At 39.6% G+C, this 25,800-nt stretch overlaps 1 protein-coding gene across 1 annotated transcript in view; it reads left to right on the forward strand.

The window, feature by feature from the left end:
- The first annotated feature begins 13,518 nt into the window (after nt 1-13,518).
- Nucleotides 13,519-25,800, forward strand: part of LOC122813751 (inositol 1,4,5-trisphosphate receptor-interacting protein-like) — a 34,230-nt gene continuing 21,948 nt past the window's right edge. Inside the window, exon 1 of the mRNA XM_044086234.1 lies at nt 13,519-13,680. The gene's annotated coding sequence lies outside the window, so the exon portion shown is untranslated. The remainder of the gene's footprint in view (nt 13,681-25,800) is intronic.

Here is a 25,800-nt window from a genome sequence, read left to right on the forward strand (position 1 = left end):
TCTCTGGAGCCTTGGGTCAGGTCTCTTTTACTGCACAGATATCAATGTTCTCCATTTTTAGGAGTGCCTAGTGACTGTGAATGGCTACAAAAGCATTGATCCCTACACACACACACAGAGTTTCACAGTTGCCATGTATGGGATTAGGACTCCTACCTAATTAGTATGTCACACTACAGCATTACACAGTTATAGGATGTGCCACAGAGCTTACTGGGCTACTTCTTCCCCAAAGGTGTATTTCAAAGTGAATAACATCATCAGCCCTGCCAAAGTAGGGCAATGGAAATTGTAGTGACCATGAATGGCCTCCAAAGCATTGATCCCTACATAGACAAACACACACACACACACACACACACACACACACACACACACACACACACACACACACACACACACACACACACACATACACACACACACACAGTTGCCATGTCTGGTATTAGAACTCCTACCTAACTAGTACATCACACTACAGCATTACACATTTATAATACATGCCATGGAGCTTACTGGGCTATTTCTTCCCCAAAGGTGTATTTTATGGTGAATGATATCAGCAGGCTTGCCAAAGTAGGGCAATTGGGAGTGCAGTGTGTGTGCATGGGCCATAAATCATTCATCTGGAAGCAGACACAACACTCAAGCACACATAGGTTTAAATTTAACAGGTACGTGTATACAGCTGCTAGATGAATAATGACTTGTACATTCATGTTACACAGTTATCACAAGCACCACAGACACTATAGTGCTGAGGGATACCAGAGGCAAATGTCTACAGTGATTGACATTTGCACATCATGTGGTTTTAGCCAGTTGGATGTGTGCTGGGTGAGACAGGCCTCATGATGGGAGGCTCTTTGTCACTGTCTGTCACTGTCTTCCACATATCCATGTATGTGCAAGTTTGGCCTATTATAGTGTGTTGTCCTTGGATATATGTGTGTATTCCTATCCAATGTGTTTGCAAAGCATGACTGGTGTGCAATGTGGAGTGTGTGTGCACAAACATCTGTGACTGTCAGATATGTATTGTCCACTGTTGTTGCCAGACATGGTCTTCATTTTTAAGTGTGGGAGCATGCCCAGTATGACCATCTGTACTGAATATGTGAATCCATTCCAGGTAGGCTGTACTCAACTGCAGGCATTTGTGTTCTTCACCTACAGCTAGCAACCTGTTTCTGTGGGATATATGTAGATCAGTTGACAATATGGGGTCAAAATGGACAAAGGATAGTAGGTTACTGTAGGTAATTGTATATGTGCTGCTTCTGCTACATAGTTTTGGTGTTAGCAGAGATATTTAGACATATGTACTGTTTTACACTATGATGTTTTATGTCATCAACTACTGTCAGGTATACATATTTGCTTGCAGTAATTTTCTGGGGAACACAGGGTGTCCAGTATTGTGGTCTGCAGACTACATATTCTTGCACAATCATACCATTCTGGAGGGGAAGCTGCAGACACTTGCTGATAGGTTTGTGTAAATTGTTCAGCACCTTGGTACAGTGGTGGCTGAGTATCTCATGCTTGTACATTCATTGATGTGACAGTATGGCCATATCCTGCTGTGGCCATATCTCACAGCTGTACAGATTCACATAGGTTACCCATGTTGGACAGGTTGGATCAGTTTATAATATATCTCAATCAGAGTAGCAACTATTTAAAATTCACTTCGTATAGCAATGATTTTGGTGTACTGTTCTTAGACACATGTGCTTCTAAAATGGGATCTGGGTTTAAGTCAATAATTTATAGAAAAAATACCTTTTCCAACAGCTATTTAGAATTTTCCAGTTATCATCCCAGGAACAGGTTTATCAACATTTATAAAGGACAGATCATACGTGCCATCCGAATGTCTTCTGTATACAAAGACATGATAGAGGAAGTGGCACATATCACGACTATGTTCCAGGAAAGAGGGTATGATGACAAGATGATGGCTAGGCTTAGTCAGCAAACTATTCAAGGATGGACATTTTGAACATAAACCATTGTTGGGTTTATATTATGCATCAGGGCTGACTGATGATCCACCAGTACATTCCTTAGAAGATAGTCCATCATATGGGAAATATTGTGTGTTGGAATATGGACCATATATAGGTAAAGTTAAGAATATCTTGACTACCAATTGGAATATTATTGCTATTGGTGAGGAATTAGTTAATATTTTAGGGACTGGACCCAGATTTATGTATAAGATGGGATACAACATAAAGAAATATTTAGAGAAAAGGAATCTAAAACCAATATCTTATGACTCTTATACTAAAAATTTGGTAGTTATAAACAGTGCAGTCACATTCTTCAGGAAAAAAGTATAACATTGTAAAATATTAATAGTACAAAAATAATATTCAAACAAGGTAATTGTTGCACTAAGATGATTGTATATATGGCTAAATATATGGCATGCTCAGGATTTTATATAGGAAAAACTGAGAGGAAATTTAATAAATGGATATATTCTCATTTATATAGTATCAGGACAAAAGATGAAAAGGACGCTCTTTTTAGACATATTAAAAAATGTGGAGACAGGCACTATTTCTAGTTTGCCATTATTGACACTGTTCAATTTGACATGGGGGAGGGGGACTTCACGGGCCTGTTATCATACAAAGAGTATTGGTGGCAGGTTTTATTGGATGCTTAAACCCCAACAGGACTCAATGATGTTATTTCTTTTAAATCTTTGCTAGCTATGGGTTGAATTTGGGTTTAGTGGCATGTGCAACAGTTAATTTGTGATTATAAGACACAAACAGGCATATCAAATTTTATATTCATTTATATTTATATTCACATATATTCACATCATATTGATGGTATAATTTTATTACAATATTTTTATAGACAGGTAGATTTAGGACAAGATATATATATTTTGGTCATTGTATATTGTATTAGATTTTTATAGTTTTTATAGGACAGTTTGGACGGACATATAATAATTTGTTCTGTATTACCCAGCCATTACACATATAAATATTTCACACTAAAATATTTTTAAGGTTTAGATTTATATTTTATAATATATATTATACATTGTATTTGTTCACATTGTGATTAGCATAGATAGGATTTTTATAATAATAGGTTTTGCACTAAGTGTATTTTTAGGTGTCATATACCTTTAATATGAAGCATTGTGTATTTTGAATTTTGGCGCCAAATAGTTTATTTAACTGCTGAGAGGTTTGTTTCAATTTGTTCTGAAGAAGCTTGCCATTTAGCAAGTGAAAGCGCTTAACCTTTTGGACTATCCTGTGTTTCGTTTAATAAAATTACAGTTTGGCTGAGGATACCGTTGGTTTTTGAAGACATTTCTTTCATTTGTTTCATCTGTTCCACTGGCTTTCAAAAAAGTTTATTTAACTGCTGAGAGTTTGGCTGTGGATATCGCTGGTTTTTGAAGGCATTTGTTTCATTTGTTCCACTGGCTTTCGTACACACTTTTCAGCTGCTGAATTGCCGTTTTTTTGGTGAGTTTCATCTCAAGACACTGGGACTGTCAACGTTCTATGTTTTATTTTGTTCAGTAGTTGCTTGGAACGTTGTTTGTGCTGGTTCGTTCAGGTTTTGCCCATGGTGTCTGATCGAGATGACAATCCAGGCACTCCCCCCAGTATGCAAAGTGGTGATTTGGCTCGAGTTCAGGCAGAGCTAACAGAGTTGCGGGGAGAAGTAAGCCGACTTTCTGACTTGTTAACTAGATTTGGCAATATTGTCACAGCCAGTGGTAACACTAACAAAGGTTTCAACAATGATGCACCAGTTTCTGTAGCTCTTGAAGTTGAAACCAATGGTGCAACACATTATAGGGATTTGAGGATGTCCAACAACAGTTTGGACAATTTTAACAATTCTAATAGTACCACACATTCACCAGGTACACCAAACGGCCAGGGGAATGGTAATAACTGTTCGGAATTGATAGATTTACCAGCTACTTCTCATTCAATCAATAAAAAGAACAGTACCAAGCTGGGTATTTCGGACTTCACCTTTGACTGGTCCTTTGTGGACCTGGATTTGGAAGCAAAGCATGTGGGTACTAAATCAAAGAAGGTGATGTCCCAAAAGACCTATATACATCAAGAACCAAGTGTTGGTAATGAAAAAAGGACTGGGACTGTTGTGGAGTCCGCTAATATGACTACCAGAGAAGGTGGTCATTCCAACCACCTTTTAAAAACATTTTTGGACAAAAACTGTGTATTTGACAACAATAACCCAGTAGTAGACAATGTTAATTCTTTGGTTCCTAAAGAAACATTAAAGGACATTATATATGGCCTGGGTAAGAAATTGAACAATATTAACAATATCAAATTAGACAATGCATATTTTAACAAATGTACGGAACATAATATAGTCCCTATGGGACTTAGATTTTTTTAAATGCCCTATGGGAATTGATTTGACTGACAACACTATACAACAGTTTAACACATTTTTTTGATCAATGTAATTTTAAATATATGCAGATGTTAATTAAATATAATGATGAGAAATTAGTGAGACTTATGCAGGAAGTGGAGGAATTGAATGAGATTATTAGGAATGATTTATTCTTCCCACAATGGGAAAAACTGTATGTTAAACAGTTTAATATAGCTGATAATGCTACCAAACAAATATATTTTCACAAAAATAAGAAGTTTTGTAGAGATAAGGAACAATATAAGAAAGAAAGGGCATATATATGGGACAAATATAAAGTGGATTATAAATATTCTAAAAAAGTTTCAAGTGAAGAATTTGACAATGTTCATTATTCATATGGGCATCAAAGCAACAATCAAGACTATAATTTTTTTCACATAGAGAACAGGAGAAGACAAATAGACTGGAAATGGGGAGGGAATTGGAGAAGACAACAACAGGAATATTAGGTACAGTAGTGGAATGTCAAGTACAAGAGAATTTAAGTAAACAAGGGCCAATGGTCACACAGAAGAACAACAAGGATCTGTCTAATAACAATAAAGCAAAGATTACACAGGAAGGTGTAGTATACAATTATAAGAATTTTAAGATTTACAACTACACTGAGTACCCATTACAAACGGTACACTTTGATTTGTTTTCTAAAGGGATGAAATTCATCCCCACTACTAAATTTAGACTTGTTGACTGCATCAGTGAAATAAAAAGATATATAAGAAAACTTAATTTAAGTGTCATGTTCAAAGATTCTATAAAGGATTCTAGTAAGCAAGACTACAAGTGCAAAGGGTTAAAAAAGAAGAGCACGTATGTGCCCCCTATGCATCCGATTATTTCAATTTATGACAAATCCGTAACACAACAAGTATATAGACTACAAAATCACCTTGGTGGTAAAAAGATTAATTATAATTTATTGTTGGAAGAACAAAAAGTCCTTACTGACTTAAGAAATGATGCAGCATTAGAATAATGAAACCCGACAAAGGGGGTGGTATTGTCTTTATTGACAGTATGGTATATTCCTCAAAAATATATGATTTATTACACGTCGGGAAATTATGAAATTGTATCTTTGAATGAGATTAATATTGCTTACAATAGGATTGACTTACATATAGAAGAATTCCTGTTAGATAACAGAATCACTATAGACACTTATAATTTTATAAAAGTGGAACATCCCAAGTTAGCTTCTATAATGGGAATCCCTAAAGTCCGTAAAGATACAATAGACCCCCCATTTAGACCTATTATTTTGGGTAGCTATTCCAAAACCTTCCCTATGGGTTCAGTTATTGACTTTCACTTGAAAAATATTTACAACAAAATTCCACATATGATGAAAGATTCATGGGAATTTTTGAAGAAATATCCTACATATTTGAGAAGTAATAATTTGTTATTTGTAACCATAGATGTTGTAGACCTTTTCTCTTGTATCCCTAAAAATGATGGATTAGAGGCATTTGCTAACAGCATACATAAATATGCAGACCTTAAATGGGACAAAGCATGTTTATTAATGGACATGATGTCTATTGTCCTTGAACATAATTACATTCAATTCGAGGGTGAATTCTTTAGACAAACTAGGGGCGTTGCTATTGGAGCAGCATGTGCTCCCATCTTCGCTAACCTGGTTATGTTAGACTGAGAAGATTCTAAGGTGTTTAAGAGCCAGTTTATGCAATATATTAAATATTATTCACGTTGTTTAGATGATATATATATATATATATATATATATATATATATATATATATATAGCTCAATCAGGGTAGCAACTATTTAAAATTCACTTCGTATAGCAATGATTTTGGTGTACCCTACTTAGACACATGTGTTTCTAAAATGGGATCTGGGTTTAAGTCAAGAATTTATAGAAAAAATACCTTTTCCAACAGCTATTTAGAATTTTCCAGTTATCATCCCAGGAACAGGTTTATCAACATTTATAAAGGACAGATCATACGTGCCATCCGAATGACTTCTGTATACAAAGACATGATAGAGGAAGTGGCACATATCACAACTATGTTCCAGGAAAGAGGGTATGATGACAAGATGATGGCTAGGGTTAGTCAGCAAACTATTCAAGGATGGACATTTAAATATAAACCAATGTTGGGTTTATATTATGCATCAGGGCTGACTGATGATCCACCAATACATTCCCTAGAAGATAGTCCATCATATGGGAAATATTGTGTGTTGGAATATGGACCATATATAGGTAAAGTTAAGAATATCTTGACTACCATTTGGAATATTATTGTTATTGATGCAGAATTAGTTAATATTGTAGGGACTGGACCCAGATTTGTGTATAAGATGGGGTACAACATAAAGAAATATTTAGAGAAAAGGAATTTAAAACCAATATCTTATGACTCTTATACTAAAAAATGTGGTAGTTGTAAACAGTGCAGTCACATTCTTCATGAAAAAAGTATAACATTGGAAGATATTAATAGTACAAAAATAATATTCAAACAAGGTAATTGTTGCACTAAGATGTTTGTATATATGGCTAAATGTATGGCATGCTCAGGATTTTATATAGGAAAAACTGAGAGGAAATTGGAATATGGACCATATATAGGTAAAGTTAAGAATATCTTGGCTACTAATTGGAATATTATTGTTATTGATGCGGAATTAGTTAATATTGTAGGGACTGGACCTAGATTTGTGTATAAGATGGGGTACAACGTAAAGAAATATTTAGAGAAAAGGAATTTAAAACCAATATCTTATGACTCTTATACTAAAAAATGTGGTAGTTGTAAACAGTGCAGTCACAGTCTTCAGGAAAAAAGTATAACATTGTAAAACATTAGTAGTACAAAAATAATATTCAAACAAGGTAATTGTTGCACTAAGATGATTGTATAAATGGCTAAATGCATGGCATGCTCAGGATTTTATATAGGAAAAACTGAGAGGAAATTTAATAAACGGATATATTCTCATTTATATAGTTTCAGGACAAAAGATGAAAAGAACGCTCTTTTTAGACATATTAAAAAATGTGGAGACAGGCACTATTTCAAGTTTGCTACTATTGACAGTGTTCAATTTGACATGGGGGGGAAACTTCAAGGACCTGTTATCATACAAAGAGTATTGGTGGCAGGTTTTATTGGATGTTTCAACCCCACCAGGACTCAATGACATTATTTCTATTAAATCTTTGCTAGCTATGGGTTGAATTTGGGTTTAGTGGCATGTGCAACAGTTAATTTGTGATTATAAGACACAAACAGGCATATCAAATTTTATATTCATTTATATTTATATTCACATATACTCACATCATATTGATGGTATAATTTTATTACAATATTTTTATAGACAGGTAGATTTAGGACAAGATATATATTTTGGTCATTGTATATTGTATTGTTGTTTAGCTTCTTATAGTTTTTATAGGACAGTTTGGACGGACGTGTAATAATTTGTTCTGTATTACCCAGGCATTACACATATAAATATTTAACACTAAAATATTTTTAAGGTTTAGATTTATATTTTATAATATATATTATACATTGTATTTGTTCACATTGTGATTAGCATAGATAGGATTTTTATAATAATAGGTTTTGCACTAAGTGTATTTTTAGGTGCCATATACCTTTAATATGAAGCATTGTGTATTTTGAATTTTGGCGCCAAAAAGTTTATTTAACTGCTGAGAGGTTTGCTTCAATTTGTTCTGAAGAAGCTTGCCATTTAGCAAGTGAAAGCGCTTAATCTTTTGGACTATCCTGTGTTTCGTTTAATAAAATTACAGTTTGGCTGAGGATACCGTTGTTTTTTGAAGACATTTCTTTCATTTGTTTCATCTGTTCCACTGGCTTTCAAAAAAGTTTATTTAACTGCTGAGAGTTTGGCTGTGGATATCGCTGTTTTTTTAAGGCATTTGTTTCATTTGTTCCACTGGCTTTCATACACACTTTTCAGCTGCTGAATTGCCGTTTTTTTGGTGAGTTTCATCTCAAGACACTGGGACTGTCAGCGTTCTATGTTTTATAAATACAAATAACAAAACATACTACTGCATTCAGCATTTGATAGGGAGAGTGACTTACCATGTGGCTGTGCCAGTATTGAGGATGGTGCTGGAGGGCTGAATATGTCAGATGCACATAGTACACTTCATATACATGGTTAAGCACAGGTAGTGTCATGTTTGACATCCCTTTTACTGTATGTGTGAGTCAGAGAGAGGTATCATTCCCTGGGTTCCTACCATGTCAGTGTATGTGCTATGCATAGCCTCTTTGCCAGGGCCTGGGCATACTGGGCAAACCTCCTTCTGCCTACTGGGGCAGGCTCAGGTTGTTCATCTTCCCGGTCATTCTTTGCCTGTGCAGGCCTTGGCAATGGTTGAGGGGCTGTGTGGCCCTGCACCATGCTGTTCCAGTTGCAGCTGTTTCCGCAGGATCATATTGTGTAGCATGGCACATACTATGACAATTTGGCTACATGTAGCTGGTAAGTACTGCAAGGCTCCACCGGATATGTCCAGGCACCCGAACTGTAACTTGAGCATCCCAAACACATGCTCTATTATGATTCTGATCAATGCGTGTGCCTCATTATGGAGTTCTTGTTTGGGTGTGTGTGCATTTCTGATGGGTGTCATCAGCCACGGCTCCAGTGCGTAACCAGCATCCCCCACTAGGTGGCCATATGAGATGTCCCCACTGGCAAATCTCTGGTACAGCTGTATCATATACCAGATGTGGGAGTTGTGATAGCTTCCAGGCCACCCAGCACACACATTCATTATAATGCCCTGGACATCTAACATGACCTGGCATTTGATGGAGGGGAAGCCCTTGCGGTTTATGTAAAATCTACCCCACTCAGCTGGTGCTTTGATGTGTATGTGGGTGCAATCTATAGCACTCACTACCTCAGGGTATTTTGCTATTTGGTGGAAGAGATGCATATTGCTGGTCAACGCCTCATGGCTGTTGAGGAAATATATGTTCTCACCGGCATGTGCTGACATGGCATCCAGGAACTGGTGGAGTACCCTGGATGCTGATGCCTGTGAGATCCCCATGATATCCCCAGTTGGCCTTTGGAAAGTACCTGTGGCTAGTATTCTTAGGTATCCTCTGGGCTGGGTTTCCCTCTGTTTATTTTGTGTCTGAGGTGTGTCCAGCACAGCTCAACAATTTGCTGTAGGAGGTCCCTGTCCACCCTATAATGCTGCACTATCTCCAGCTCATGTAGCCCTTGGTAGGTTACCTTAGGTCTGTACACTCTTCTCCTTCTCCTCGCTGTGGGTTGGTCATCAGCATTCTCATCCTCACCACCTTCAGCCTCTTCCACATGTTGATTTATGAGAGCAAATGCATCCCCTATCATTTTGTTACTTTTTGTTAGGTAAAATTTCTCCATTTGTGTACACCGGTGGTGTAGATTTTGTGGGAAAAAACAGAGGGAAAGGTGTTTGCATAGTTTATTGTAGTGTGCTGAGCTGGACTGTTGCCTGTGTAATTGGCTGATTCCGATACATTTCACCTGCCAGCTATGCTAGTTCTCCTTGATTACCTTCCTACTGCTGTTTTCCCTTCTCATTGTCTTCCTGTTTAAGCCCAGCATCACACCGCGCAAGCACAGTGCTCAGATGTACATGGAGCTGCTATTTCCTGGTTTACTTTTTTTTGTTTAAACCCGGTTGTGCAGCACTTATTACTGCTTCACCACTACCACGAGCATAGGCAGGTTGATGGCTGCAGTGCCTCAGACTACTGTCCCTCCACCAATGGCTGCAGCAGTACCACCACTGGCAGCACAGACACCCAGCACTTCTGATTTCCAACCTGGCAGCATTACCACCACAACACCTGCACTACCAGAATCACCTGTATCAGGTAGATCAGCCCCAGGGGCTGGTGCAGTGGTGCCCACTGGGAGTAGTGCCAGTGGCAGTGAATTATATTACCTAACAAGCACTAACAGGGCTGATTGGGAAGATTATGAAGAAGGGCTTTTGTGACCACATAGGCTGCATTGAAAGAATACTGCAGTAGATTGCAGAATCACTGCCCCATTTGGCACTGCCCCAGGTGTCTGTGACAGGATGCAATGGTGTAAGTTCTGAGGGTGATGGCTTCATTCCATTGTGTTCACACAGGACAGGGATGCACCTCTGAAAACCCATACCTAACTCCAGTCATGGTGTTACTCTCTCCCTTGTGTCCATTGTCACCTCTGTCTGTCATAGGTGTTTAGTATGTCTGCACCTACTAGCTAACCAACTTTGCAATACATACCTACTCTAGTTATTCTTAAGTTCTTTCCCCACTATGAAATTGTATAATGGTTAAGGCATTTACCTCACAATGAAGCTTCATATGCTGTGATTGATTCAAGTAAAATCCCCATTCTCTCTTGCACTATCTGTACTGGATAAGTGTCATATATTCTATTCTCTTTCTTCAAAATTTCTTCTGCTACAGTCTTCCCCTCTTTTTCACCTGATTCAATTAACAAGTGCATGTAATTTAAAACTTGTTTCCAAGTTAAGCTGCTGCCACTAGGAAAGTAATTCAGGCTGTCTTTCTTGTCTTGGATGCACAGGCACATAGTGAATGCCACAACACCCAAATAATCAGAGTGGTGGATGCAACTCTCCCTGATGTACATGGTGATATACATGACCTTATTGAGGCCACATGTCAAAATACTGTGGTCATGAATAGATGGTGGGGTGAGACCTTGGCAATCCCCGACTGCGGCATGTCCGTCCAAGAGCATGTGGTGGGGGATGGCCATCAGCCATTGGATGTAGGTCATCACCAACAACAGCTGAGAGTGTATGGGGTTGTACTCCTTCCCAGTCCCTTAGTGGCAGTGGAACCAGCACTACAGAAGGGGGGTTGCTGTCCACATCACAATGGAGCAGGCCATGGCCACGTGGTCCTGTCCATTCCCGTCAGGGGCACAGATTCAGTGGACAGCCATCACCATCAGGAAGGAGTACTGCATCTAGCCTTGGGCCTGGTGGTGCCAGTGATACCCCTGGCAGGACCAGTTCCCATGTCTATGACCAGAGATGGTAACCTGGATACCTTGCCATGTACGGTCCACAGCTGTCCAACATACCCCTGTGTAGGGCTGCCATATGGCATGACTGTGTGCATACATACATACCCACACACATCTGCATCACAGGCAATCACCTCCAGACACACACAGCACCTCTGTACAGCTCATCTACTGGATACCCCTCCAAACACTCACACACATTAGCCTGACGAGCCTGGACTGCAAGGCTAAGGAATGTATAATCCTGGAACTTATAAACAATGACGACTGTAATCTCCAAACTCTGGACCCTACACAGTTTGGGTTTGTAAAAGGCAGATCATGTCTCCTAAACCTGACAGACTTCTTTGAAGCAGTCACCAAAGCCGTAGATGAGGGTAAGGTGGTTCACACAGCCTATCTAGATCTCGCCAAGACTTTCGACACCATCTCCCACTCTGGAATTATAGATAAACTCACTAAACTAGGTATAAATCCCTATGTCACAAGATGGGTTGCCAACTGGCTCACTAACAGAATCCACACTGTTAAAGTAGCAGACTCTAAATCCAACCTCAGACCAGTGACAAGTGGAGTACCACAGGGTTCAGTCCTAGGTCTTCTCCTGTTTGGTATCTACTTCTCTGAATTACAGGCTAACACAGAAGGTCTTTGGCTAACAAGTTCGCAGATGGCTGCAAACCAGGAGCCATAATCAAAACTCCTAACAATGTGGACATCCTACAAAAGGTCCTCACTGAGACGGATACCTGGTGCCAAAGCCATGGCCTCAAGCTCAATGCCAAAAAGTGCATTGTCATCCCTTTTGGTAAAAACTCTGTACCCAGGAACTACCACATAGGCGGTAGTCTACTTAACACCAAAATTGTGATGAGACCTTGGGACACAGGTGGACAGTAGTCTCTGCTTTGATAATCATATCGCCACAGTAGTCAGGAAATCCTTCTATGTGGCACACCTCATCACAAAAGGTTTCTCATCCAGGGAAAAAAGAGGTAATTGTTCCCCTCTACTCACCACTCATTAGACCCATTATAGAGTACAACGCCCTTTTTGGTATGTACCTCACAAGACATCTACAACAACTGGAAAGGCCACAGAAATACCTTACAAATAGAATTACCAGCCTCAAACAGATGCCCTACGCAGACCATCTAAAAAAACTCCAGCTTTACTCTGTCGCATATCATCTACACAGAGGCGAACTCTGCCTAACATACAAAGCTATGTCAAACCCAGAGCTGTTGGGCATGCTACACTTAAAGAAATCCCAATCCATCTGAGCTACATGCTCTAGGGACCTAGGGACCTCGTCACCACAATAAACAGACCATGCTGGAGGGATAGATTCCTGTCCCAGAGACTTCCTATACTCTGGAACAAACTACCTATCTATATCAAGCAAAGCTCCTCATTAGCACTCTTCAAGAAAAATCTTGATGATTGGATGGGAGATAGGAAATTCACCCCAGGGATCACTTCTGTGGCTCTGCTTGACAGGGGCACAGGAAAATAATTTTCTTGGGTGGCAAAAGCCAGGGTACTGTTTGGCTAGGCTTATGTAGGCCCTAGGGCCAATTGCCTAGTACCTACCTATGAACATGGACACGGAACACTCCGTGCAGGCATAGCACTATTCCTGCATGGAGTTTCATGAATCCTGGGGCAGGTTTTTTCAGGCATTTAACCATTAAGGCTACAGTAATCCAGACAGAGTCACTCCTGTCCATGCAGAGTAAAATAATTGAAAAACACACCCACCTCACGTGTATGTCTTTCTAGATGCATGTTGCTTTTATTAACTAGTGTTACCAGCTTTTCATACCTTGAAGCAACACGGCATCATTTTTTTTTCAAAGCACTACTTTAGGCTGTTCAGTGTAAGTATAGTCTCCTGCTTTTATCCAGTTTGTTTTGTTATTGAAAATGGAATGTATACAATACAAAACCAGAATTTCAGCTTTATTACTCAGCTATTCTGAATGTTATCAATCCAACTTAAACTTTGAATGACACATTATTAAAGGTGTTTACATAATGCTGTGATAACCGAAACAAGGAAGTAAGACTCCAAACTTAAATAAAACACCATCCAGGGAAGAACTACAAACGTTTTACAGTAAAATACAGGTACTTTCAGCATTATTGCTAATATTTTATTTATTTTTTAGACATCTGTATGTGGTAAATGTGTCTTTCTGAAAATATAGCACTAATTATTGCATAATGTAGAGAAAACATCCTATAAAATGTGACACATCAGCTGCTCTGTTTGTGGTCTGCAGTCAAAAATGAAACAGTTACTAACTTCATAACTACAATTTATAACATCTGTTGGAAAATAAATTTATATTATGTTTACATCTATATGTATATGTCAGTGTATGTGTATATTCTGTTTCAGATGAAAGTAAGGGAAATATATTATATTCTGGAAATTAATATAGATGGTAGCTGTAAAATCAGGAAATGTTTTCTTTTTGTATCAGGAAATAAGATGTACTTGTATATTTATGGAAATTTTTGTTATTATTATTTGATAGTAGTGTAAGATGGGCTGGTAATCAGATCAAGATGGCAAACAAAAAAGACATCACTTTGTTAATAGATATAGACACAGCAAAACTGAAGTTATAGGTCAGTGTTTCATACTGATAACTTACAGAGAACAAATATATCCATGAACCCAAGCTAAAATGTATAAACTTATTGTGCATATATACCAAATCTTTTAACATTTCCTTTTTAAAGCAGCATTGTTTAATGCATTATATTGGTGAAAAATAAGAGCAAGGCATTCTAGATAGTATAGTTTATAAATACCACTCCTTCTGTCAATCCCCATTTGGGAAAGTACATCTGCCTTCTTTTATGACAGAAACTTCTGATTTTTGAAAAGTCTAGTTTTAACTTGCCTTCTGCATCTACTTTGCACATTTAGGCTTTTTTCTGGGAGTCTCCTGTGCATTAATGTTACTATGAGCACATTCCATTGGAATCACCTCACACTACAGATATATATCCAACCTCTTGATGCAGAGATTCAGTTTCCTGCGGTGATTCCAGCAACTCAGATTTAGCTAGTATCGTCTGTGCCAGATGGATGAATATTGAGGTGGGGGGGGGTGATTCTTGAGGAGCACAGTGCTAGATCTCCTCCCTTACATAAAAATATGAAAAGTGTCTGGCATTGCTCTCTGATGAGGGTCAGGAAGTTAAGGTCAATAGACTGGCACTGTGTTTGAGAACAGATCTTGCATACATAGCAGAATGGTATGAGTATACTGATGTCCATGCATTACCATTCCAAAGGGAAAAAATGCAAAGCAAGAACACCTATCCATTGCAGTATGACATTGCAGTTTACATTCATCTCCACTGTCTGTGACAAGAGAAAGGGGAAGAAATCATGCAAACCTGACATCTTATCGTTGAGCACAGAAAGTAAAAGGGGCAAAATGGGGCAAACACATATGACAAGATTAAATATCAGTGTAAGAAAATATTGACCTAGGGAGATGGTAACAGCATGTTGGAATACATTGTTAGAGAGAACAGTGGAATGCTTCCTTTCTCCTTTTTCATATCACTAAATTGTTGTAATTGCAGTCAAGGCTGATCCAATTACTAAATGGCTCAAAATGTCCCATGAACCCTGTTAGGGACACTCCTAGATTTTCTGCCATTAGAATATGACACTCTGCAAATACACAGAAAAATGCCTTTGCCCTTCCTTTTACTCCTAACACTGAACTTCCAAACTTATATATTTCCTAATAATTTGATCATTATTATAAAAACCTGTGAATGAGTGAGCATCCGTGTCTTATGACATTATGAATCTACATTTCCCTGGACAACTTCCCAGTGACCATCATTTCTACTATTACGTTGTTGTGCATGGCCTTTATTCACATTCCATGTTTGTCTTCGATGCTTCAGCCTTCCAGAGCTTTTTCTAGGGCTCTCCTTGTGAGTGGGTTGAACAGAACAAGTTCCACCAACTTCCTCCTTTCTTCCTCTCCTTTCTCCATAAATGTTACCTGTGGCTACCAAATGTCTGTTGAGGATTTCTGCTGGTGCATTCTGTCAGATCCTTGAATTTTATTTGGGGATAATCTTGCTATTTCCTCAGTCTAAAAGATTAGAAAGAATTTTGGCATTTTAATTCATATGGGTAATCAGCTTGAATGCTCATTGGTTCATTTTGCCTGCCATCACTTTGGAAGTAATATCACATTACTTTCCTCATTAGACTCCATGCCTTCTGGCTACTTTGGAAGTTTGCTCAAGTCTCCCTTTATCACCCCTTTCAATACCTTACAGAAATTAACAGTGTACCCATCCACCCAGTTGTGTCCCCTCACCATCATTATTTTGACGTCCTTCACCTCCTGATCTGTCATGTCCTCATTTAACTTTTCCTTTATGACTCTGTAATCTTTTCCCCCTTCAGTTCTCCTTGCCCTGTTGCTCCCTTGTAGCATGCATCTCCTCATAAAATACATACATACATGGCAGTTTTAGTTTATCTGTATCATCTATAACCTTCCTTTCCATCCTCTTCAGCCTCTATGAGGTTGTGTTCCTCCCTATTTCAATGGCAGTACCAGAAACTTACCTATTTTGTCTTTCTCATCAACCCTACTACCTTTATCTTCTTCTTCTTTCGGCTTTTCCCAGTTAGGGTCCGCCATAGCAGATCACCTGTCCGCTCATGATTGGCAGTGAAGTTTTTGCGGTGTCGAGTTGCCAGCACAGCGCCCAACCTTCCACAGAAGGCACACACACATGCATGCACTCATGCCTAGAGCCAATTTAGAGTATCCAATCCATCTTTATAATTCTTTTATATCAATGTGTCTGACTTGTTTTAGCTAGAGATTACATATTGCCTCCCTTTCCTACAGTCTAGTTTACTCTGTTGCCTTCCCATAATCTAGGATATTCTAAAAGCTCTTATATTTTCCTTTAAGACCCTAATTTATTTCCCCACACTGTTTCTATTTGAAATTTCTCCTTATGTTACACCAGTTCCCTTCTTCTGTCACATCGCATCTCTTTTGCATATGCCAGTATTGGGGGAGCATGGGCCAAAAGTACCCCTTCCATAATTTCAATGTCCCTTCTTTCTCAACATTTGCAGCCCTGTCTAAGGAAAAGCCAGTCTAGCATTATTCATAGGATCATAAGATCATAGAGGTTACTAGGATATTGGCCCTGAGGCCCTTATCAGCCTAGCCAAGAGTTTAGCCCATGTTTAGGTTCATAGGTTCATAGGTTAGTACTAGACTATTGGCCCTAGGGCCTATACAAACCTAGCAATAACAATTCCCTGGCTATTTCTTCTCACAAAATTTATTTCCCTGGTCTCCTGTCTAGCAGGGCAACTGACATGATCCCCAGGGTGAATTTCCTATCTCCCATCCAATCATCAAGGTTCCTTTTGAAGAGTGCCAAAGAGGTGCTCTGCTTGACATTCTAATCCAGAGTCTGGGGAGTCTCTGTGTCAGGAACCTATCCGTCCAGTATGTTTTGTTTATTGTGATGACAAGGTTTAGATCCCTGAACCCTGAGGGATTGGGATTTCTTTAAGTGTAGCATGTCCAACAATTCTGGGTTTGACATGGCCTTGTATGTTAAGCAGAGATTGTCTCTGAGTAGACGATATGCAACAGAGTATAGCTGTAGTCTTTTTAGATGGTCAGCATAGGGCATCTGCTTTAGGCCTGTGATTCTTTTAGTGAGGTATTTCTGCAGGATTTCCAGTTGCTGCAGATGTCTTGAGAGGTACATGCCAAACGGGGCATTGTTTTCCATAATGGGTCTAATGAGGGATGAGTACAGTGGGACAATGACCTCCTTTATTCTGGATGAAAAGCCCTTAGTGGTGAGGTGTGCACATAGAAGAATTTCCTGACTGTTGTGGCGATGTGGTTATCGAAGGTGAGACCACTGTCCACCTGTGTCCCTAAGTCTCTTATCACACTTTCAGTGTTTAGTGTACTGCCACCTATGTGGTAATTCATGGGTAGGGTACATGTTTTGTTCCCAAAGGGGATAACTATACATTTCTTGGCATTCAGCTTGAGCCCATGGTTCTGGCACCAAGCATCTATTTCTGTTAGGCCCTTTTGTAGAATATCCACATCATTTGGTGATTCAGTAATGGCTCCCAGTTTGCAGTCATCTGTGAACTTTGTTAGCCAGAGTCCCTTAGTGTTGGCCTGTACTTCAGAGAAGTAGATGCCAAACAAGAGTGGTCCCAGGACTGAACCCTGAGGTGCTCCAGTTGTCACTTGTCTGGAGCTGGATTTGGAGTCAGCTACTTTTACAGTGTGGGTTCTGTCAGTAAGCCAGTTGGACAAGTCATCACCCAATACCCCTGTCCAGCAGGGACGTGGGTGGAATCCCAGGGGGTGTATTTTCTGTTTCCTTCCAGTTATCCAGGTTGCCCTTAAAAAGGAGTAAAGAGGTATTCTGCTTGACGTAGATAGGGAGTGTATTCGAAAGATGGTGGGGTCTTTGGGGCACAAATCTTTCCCGCCAACAAGTCCTGTTCATGTCACAGGCCAGGATGAGGCCGCTCGTGTAAGTTACTCAAGTGGAAATTGACTTGTGAGTGGAGATTGACTTGCGGATAAGCAGCAGTCCCATCAAGTAGGGTCCATGATCGCCTTGTCTGCTAGACAGAGGTCACCTCTGGGGAATCTGTATGAAACTGAGTGGAAGGATAGTGCTTTTAGCCTATCTGTGTATGGTAGATGTTTGAGGCTCTGGAATCTCCTGGTGAGGAACCTCTGTGGTCTGTCCAGCTGCTGCATGTGCTTTGCGAGGTACATGCCGAAAGGGGTGTTATACTCAATAATGGGCCTTATAAGGGAAGAACCTGAGAAAGGTGATAGGATGCATGCTGTGGGACAGATAAAGAAATGAGGACATAAGAGCAGAAGCCAAAGTATCTCCAATTGCAGAAAAGATCAAAGACAACAGATTACGGTGGTTTGGGCACATGGGTCTATATTAGAAGACCGAAGAAGCATTCTTTCGAATGTGTCTTGGTCGAACTGAAAGGGCTGAAAATGGAAAATATAGAAGCAGCTGTTATGTGAATTCTTTCCCTGGGAAAGAATTTGCTTGGGCGCTTCGGTACTTTGCCATTTTTGGCACTGTAGTGTGGTCTCGGAGTTGGTATATTTAAGTAGGGGGGGGGGCACAGTCCCCCACATCGGGGGAGGTGAAGCCCCCCACTTAATGTAATGTTTGTAATTGATTTTTATTTATTTTTTGTTGTTGGATCAGCGATTCGCTGTTTGACACTTCAATATTGTAAGCTTTCGCTTACATAGGGTCGATTAAACACCGTTCGCTTTTTTAAGCATTCGGTGATTTAATATAGACCCGGGCACATGTGTAGAAAAGCAGAAGACAATCTGGTAAGGAAGATTTGGGACAGACAGGAAGAAGTTAAGAGGAAGTGAGGACATCCAGCAAAGAGGTGGATGGATTGTGTGAAAGAAGATCTGTGACAGTCAGGCATGAGTGTTGAAGAAGGCAGGAGTGTGGCACTGAATCAAGAGAGTTGGTGACAGTTAATAAGATACCCCGACCCTATGTAGAAAAATGGGAAAAAGGGGACTAATGATGATGATAATGACAGGGATGTTATGACCTCCTTGTTCCTGGATGAGATGCCCTTACTTATGAGATAGGTCATGTAGAAGGCTTTCCGTACAATGGAAGCAACATGGTGGTCAAAAGTCAGGTGCCCAAATCCGTCATGACTGATTGTGTGCCTAGGATATTGTTATTTATGTGATAATGTGTGGGAATGTCACTCTCCTCAAAGGGGATGATGATGCATTTTTTTGGTATTCAGCTTGAGGCCATGTTTCTGGCACCAGCCATTTGTCTGAGCAAGACCCTCTTGGAGGATGTCCACATCACTAGGAGTACTGATGACAGCAACCAGCTTACAGTCATTTCCAAACTGGGTCAGCCATAGCCCACTGGTTTTGGCCTGCACCTTAGAAAAGTATATCCCAAATAACAGTGGCCCCAAGAATGAACCCTGGTGTATGCCCCTTGTTACGAATCTACTGTTTGAGGTAGCTTTCCCTATTTTGACTAGGTGGGTTCTATCAGTGAGTCAGTCTGCTACCCATCTGGTAACATACATATTGATGCCTAGTTGAGAGAGTTTATCTATTATGCCCGAGTGGGAAATAATGTCAATGGCTTTGGCTAGGTCAAGGTAGGTGGTGTTCACCGTCTTCCCCTCGTCCATGGTTTTAGTGACTGTCTCAAAGAAGTCAACCAAATTTAACAGACATGACCTCCCCTTGATGAAGCCAAACCTAATCCATTCCATGGCCTTGCAGATCAGACTAGTTAGTCTGATGGGTCTATAATTTCCTGGATTTGTGGACGGTCCACCTTTGTTCAAAGGGATGACAGTGGCTGACCTCCACTCAGCTGTGATGAAGCCAGTACTCAGGCGTTGGTTGAATAGGGCACCTAATGGTGCTGCAAGTTCATGCCTGAGTTCACATAGGTGGCAGCCTGGGATGTTATCGGGTCCCATAGAGGCTGTATTTTTTGCTTTTGAGAGAGCAGTGATGACCTGTTCCCTAGATATAAGAGGAACAGGCAGGTACTGGGGATGTCCTGATTTACTGATGGGGGACAGAGGGGTGAAGTTTTTGCTGCATCTGTCAGCCAACAAGTTTGCTATATCTATGGCATATGTATATGTGGCATCCTTGACCATCAGTTCTGAATAGATCTGGGTGCTTCCATTGAGGTTGTGGACATATGTGAAGAAGGCCTTATGATTGTCTCTAGTAGATGTGGCCAATTTGGACTCGAAGTTTGCTTTGGAGGATTTCACATTTGCTTGTTCAGGCTATGGAGACATTGCTTGCAACTAGGCACCTGCTCTTTCTTGGTCTCGGATAGCAATTTTTTCCTAAAATTTAGACCAACTGTTTTGAAAAGATTACATGAATTAAAGGAGGGCATTTTTTTTGTTTTAACCACAAACTGAATCTAATGGATTATTTTAAGGGTAAGGAAAATGCAACGATACTGTATGATAATGATGCAAGTGTAGAGTCTGATTGTAGTGATGAAAGGTTTTTTTCTTGTCACTCCAGTAAGATGGTCAGTGCATATTGTAAATTGAATACAGAGAATGTTAAAGTGAAAAGTGATTTTATGCCCCCTCAGAGAAATGAAAGTATAAGACATTTTGGAAAGGCATTTAATTACAATATTGAAAATGAATTTTATTCTTTTCTTAGAAATATCAAAATGGTTAAATATAATTTAAGTAAAAGTGAATGGAATTGTCTATAAACAATTTAAGTCAGAAAAAAGAACTAATATTCAAGCCAGCTGACAAAGGTGGCAAGTTAGTTATTTTACACTATACTCAATATCTGAGGGCTGCATGTGTACTGTTATTTTAAGTGTAACAAGCTATTTAAACACTGAAAGTCTCAGGTGTAGTTTCCTTTTTCCTGACAAACAGTGTACACTGATCATTTCTATGAGAAGAAAAACTGCAGTTAAGTTACAATAGGCACATGGAAATTTGTTGTCTGCTATTTAGTCTGATGTTTCCTATTGCAATTACAATGTTGTCTGTGTAGAGTTTAATAACTATAATTTGTTTTTCTATGCATAGTTGCCACCAATATGCCTCTGTTGCATCCACACTGTAATTGTATAACTTGTTCCTCTCTTTACTACCTCTCCTCTGAGTTTTTTATTTTTATTTCTTTCTCCACCTTTACCCACCTGCCTTTTTATGCTGTTTCATGGGCTCACCATATTTTAGGTACTGAGTCTGGTAGGTCCTCCCATCCTTTCCTTGTACTTGCTATGCAATATACTGCTGTAAGAGCTCTTCCTCTGTACTAAGTTCTTCTTACTGCAGAAGGAGCTTTACCAACTACCTCCTTTCTACACTAATACCCACTCTCCTCCTTCATCTTTCTCCTCTAAGACACAATACCTGTCCTGCCTTCTAGCAGCTGTCTCTCTCATACCTCTTTCTCTGTTTCTTGTTTCTCTTCTACCTCCCACCTTATCTTTTTTCCTGGCTCTCTCATATGAACTATCTTTCACTCATCTCTCTCACTAGTGCCTCTGTTTACCTATTAATGTCTCCTCTCTCTCTCTCTCTCATTCTTACATAGGTTATAACTCTTTAAAGCCCTAGTGACTGCTATACACCCTGCCCAGGAAAAGTGAACCAAAGCTTGTAACTGCTGCACCCTGCCTCAAGTCCAGGCTTCACACTTCTGAGGCATAACTAAACAACTGCTGTATGTTATGATAATCAATAACCTTTACTTTTACTGATCATAGCTGCTGCTCTATTTCACTGGCCCCAAATCTCCCCCTGGAATGTCTCTGCTTTCCTACCCCCACTACCTCTTATTCTCCCTGTAAACCTGTGATCTCTTTTTTGAAAAAGTAATCAGAGAAACCTTTATAACATACTCCAATGTGTTTAATGCATACTTAATTCAATGTACTTGTGGCCAGCCTACTCCCTGCCAGTAACAGTCTGCTATACTGCCATAACACTCACTTTTTATCCTAACAGTTGGTTTACCTGAGCCCCAGAAACACTTTAAACCTGTGTTGCTGATTGAAAAAAAAAAAAAACAGACTAAACAATACGACTGTTTTCAGGCTCAACTCGCTCCATTCGCCTCACTACGCTCAGGCTCACTCAGCTCCCCTACCCACCCCCATATCATTTCCTTTAAACTTAACGTCTCAGAAACTCCTACCTATCCAGACCCACCCCTTCCTGTTGTCTGGCAAAATCCTAAACAGCCCCCCCCCCCACTCAAACACTCAACAAATTGGACTCCTGCAGCTCCTATTGCTTCCCACCTATACCAACACCCCCTACTGGTGACTACTCCCAATCTCCTCTCACTCTGCTATATGTCTGAAACCAATACCTTCCTTAATACTCTGTCACTAATTACTCCACTCCATAAAACAATTCTTTCCATTTAAACATGACTTTCTCAACCTATACTATTCTCTACCTGCCTCCCTTACTACTCCTTTTCATTCTTACCTCCTATAACGCCCACTTAAGTCCAGTATGCATAGATCCCACAAATACTCAACTAAATGGCTTCTCAGCTGCACAGCAGTCTTTTGCTATCTGCTCATCTATCTTACCTTTGCATACCCCTCTTCTTAAAATCAAAATGTCTCCTTCCCTCACTATTTATTCTAAAAGTAAAACAAAATACCTCTTCAATCACCCATGCAAATACAAACTTTACTTCCTGCTACATGTCCTACTGCTATCAGGTGACATTCATCCAAATCCAGGTCCCATCCCTCCCTCCCCTACCAATAATGCTACTTCTCTTAATCCAGGAGACACTACTCTTCCTAATAAACATCTCATTTTACTGAACGAATATTAGAAGTGTACTAAACAAAGTCAGTGAATTCCATGCCTGGATTGCCAATCACAGCCCAGATCTAATTACCCTAACAGAAACTTGTTTGAAACATCAAAACCCTGATAGACATATTCTCGCTCCTGGTTATAACATCCTTCACTTAGTTTGCCAAAAGAAAAAAAGGGGGTGGAATTGCCATAGTCTACTCCAATCACCTTACTCTTACAATAGGGAATGGATGGCAAACTGATAACAGGTTCATAGTTACTAGATATCTCTGCTAAAGGGAACATTCTTAGGACTGCAGCATCCACCCCCTTTAAAGTACAACACAGTACAGTAACAGCAATTTAGTTATATACTGTGGGAGTAGAACCCACAGCCTTCTGCATCAAGAGCAAGTATATTACCTGTTGTGCTACTAACAATATGTTTGCATATTCTAGCACAGTAGTGATATCATTTGCTAAACAGTTGCACATTGCAAACAGACGACATAAGCAGTACTAAACTTTTCCCCTGAAGCTCTCAGCTCCTTTTAAAATGCACTTGACACTCAACTATATCTTTCAATTTTGCAGCAGAAGAAATCTGGAAAATGCACTAATTTATTGGGGGGGGGGGCAAAGGCCCAAAACCAGGGACACATTTGAAACATTGCTTGTATAATCTTAGGAAGTTGCTATAATAAAATGTTTAGTGTTACCATGCATTTCCTGAAAGATAGGAAGACTGAAATGTAAATGACTGTCATTATTTAGTGAATTCGGTCCTCACTGATTTACCACAAAACCACAAATTTTAAGAGGGACAGACCAAAAGTATGAGACAAAAATCAGCTACGGACCCAAGTGTGATAGGGGTAAAGAACAGAGGCTCTTGTTTCTTATACTGTAAGGTACAGGGTTTGAGCCTGAGTAACACTAACAACCAGGTATCACTAACTGGGGCATTTTACACACTAACCACCAGTTATCACTAACGGGGGCATTTTACACACACTCCTTGTGACTTGCAGAGGCAGTCTGCTGAATGCACAGTGAATCAAATTGAAGAGGCAGCAATGAAATTTCAAACACACACACACACCTTGTGACTTGAAGAGGCAGAGGCAGCCTGCCTAACACTTACTTAATAAATAGGTAGACACAGTGAATTAAATTGAGCAGAGGAACCTCAGTGGCAGCAATGAAATCTCAAATACTTACTTGCAGAGGCAGCACAGCAATATTTTCCGTGACAATTAAATTTTGCATTCAAGGAAGGACATCTGTGTGATAATGCACAGATGTGATAGAATGGAACACCTTAAAAACACAGTATTTTTTTAAGTCCTTCAACAAAAGTGCTGCCCAGGGTGGACTACGCCTCTCACCCCTCCCTAGCTACACAACTATCTGATGACTAACTTCAAACTCAATAACTATATTATTATCACTGTAGCAGCCATCTACATTCCTCCAGAGGACAACATTCCCATGCTAGAAAATATTCTGTCATACCTCTCACAACACATTTCAAATGAAACCATCCTCCTTGGGGATGTAAATATTAACTGGATAACTCTATGTCATGCATTAACTTACATGGATTTACACAACTCATCTCTGAACCAACCCATATCAACAACCCATGCAACCCTAGCACTTTTACAAACTGGATACTAGTCTCTGATCCCTGCAAATTTCATAACCCTGAAACCCTACCCAACACCCTAAGCGACCACTCCCCTATAAGAGTTTTTAGATTCACTCCTCACTTCACTAGGCCACACAGATATATAACCTGTCACAAACTAACTTCTGCCAGAGACTTTTAAAGCCCGCCTCTCTATAATTAACTGGACTTATCTAATCCAACTCCCCCTCAAAGAAGCAGTCCACTCATTCAACTCTGACTTCCTTAACATTCTTAAGAGCCTTGCACCTTGCCACACAATCCATATAAAATGAAACATATCCATATGGCTAACAAATACTACTTGCACCCTAATGAAATCTAGAGACAGGATGTGGAAAACATGGGTAAAAACTAAGCTCCCCACTGATTTGCAAAAATATAAAGAACTCAGAGATGTGACAAAAAACACATTATTAAAGATAAAAAAGACTTCTACTTCAATTCTCCAACAGCACAAAGATCAATTCCCCCAAAATTTTGGAACTCAGTTAACCAAATATTGCATCCTGGTAACCCTTCTTCTCAAAATCCCTACCCTAACAAGACATCTGAAGAAACTGCTGCCATCTTTAACACCTATTTTATCGAATCCATATCTGAGATGATTAATTCTGACCCCTCTTCTACTAACGCCACTAACTCTAGTATCAACTGGACTACTAACTCCTCTGAACCCTTTCCTGCTTTGAACTGTTCTAATACTTTTTCCCTTAGATCTTTTCCTACTAGCTACATTAAATCTCTACTGTCCATACTAAATCCCTGTTCTACATCAGTTGACAATATTCTTCCCTATTTCCTTCAGTTATCAGTTGACTCACTTGCTCTCCCAGTGCCTATCTTGATAAATCACTCTATCTCTGAGTCAAAAGTGCCTTCTATCTAGAAAGAATTCTACACTCTACCTTAATATCTCAAATATTACTGCTGTGATAGCTTGCAGAATGACATAATTTCTTGTCATCTGACTCTATCCCAGGTGAAAAACAACCTTTGATGCAGCTGGTAGCATTTAGCATCTACCTGTGAAAATACATAGACCCCAAATCTTTGGCAAATGATAGGACTCATAAAACAATAAAACACTTTCAAAACAGTACAGCAATCCTGTAGTTCTAGACATTGT

The sequence above is a fragment of the Protopterus annectens genome, chromosome 1.part1 (genome assembly GCF_019279795.1).
Source record: "Protopterus annectens isolate FY-2018-M chromosome 1.part1, PAN1.0, whole genome shotgun sequence".
Classification (NCBI taxonomy): domain Eukaryota; kingdom Metazoa; phylum Chordata; order Ceratodontiformes; family Protopteridae; genus Protopterus; species Protopterus annectens.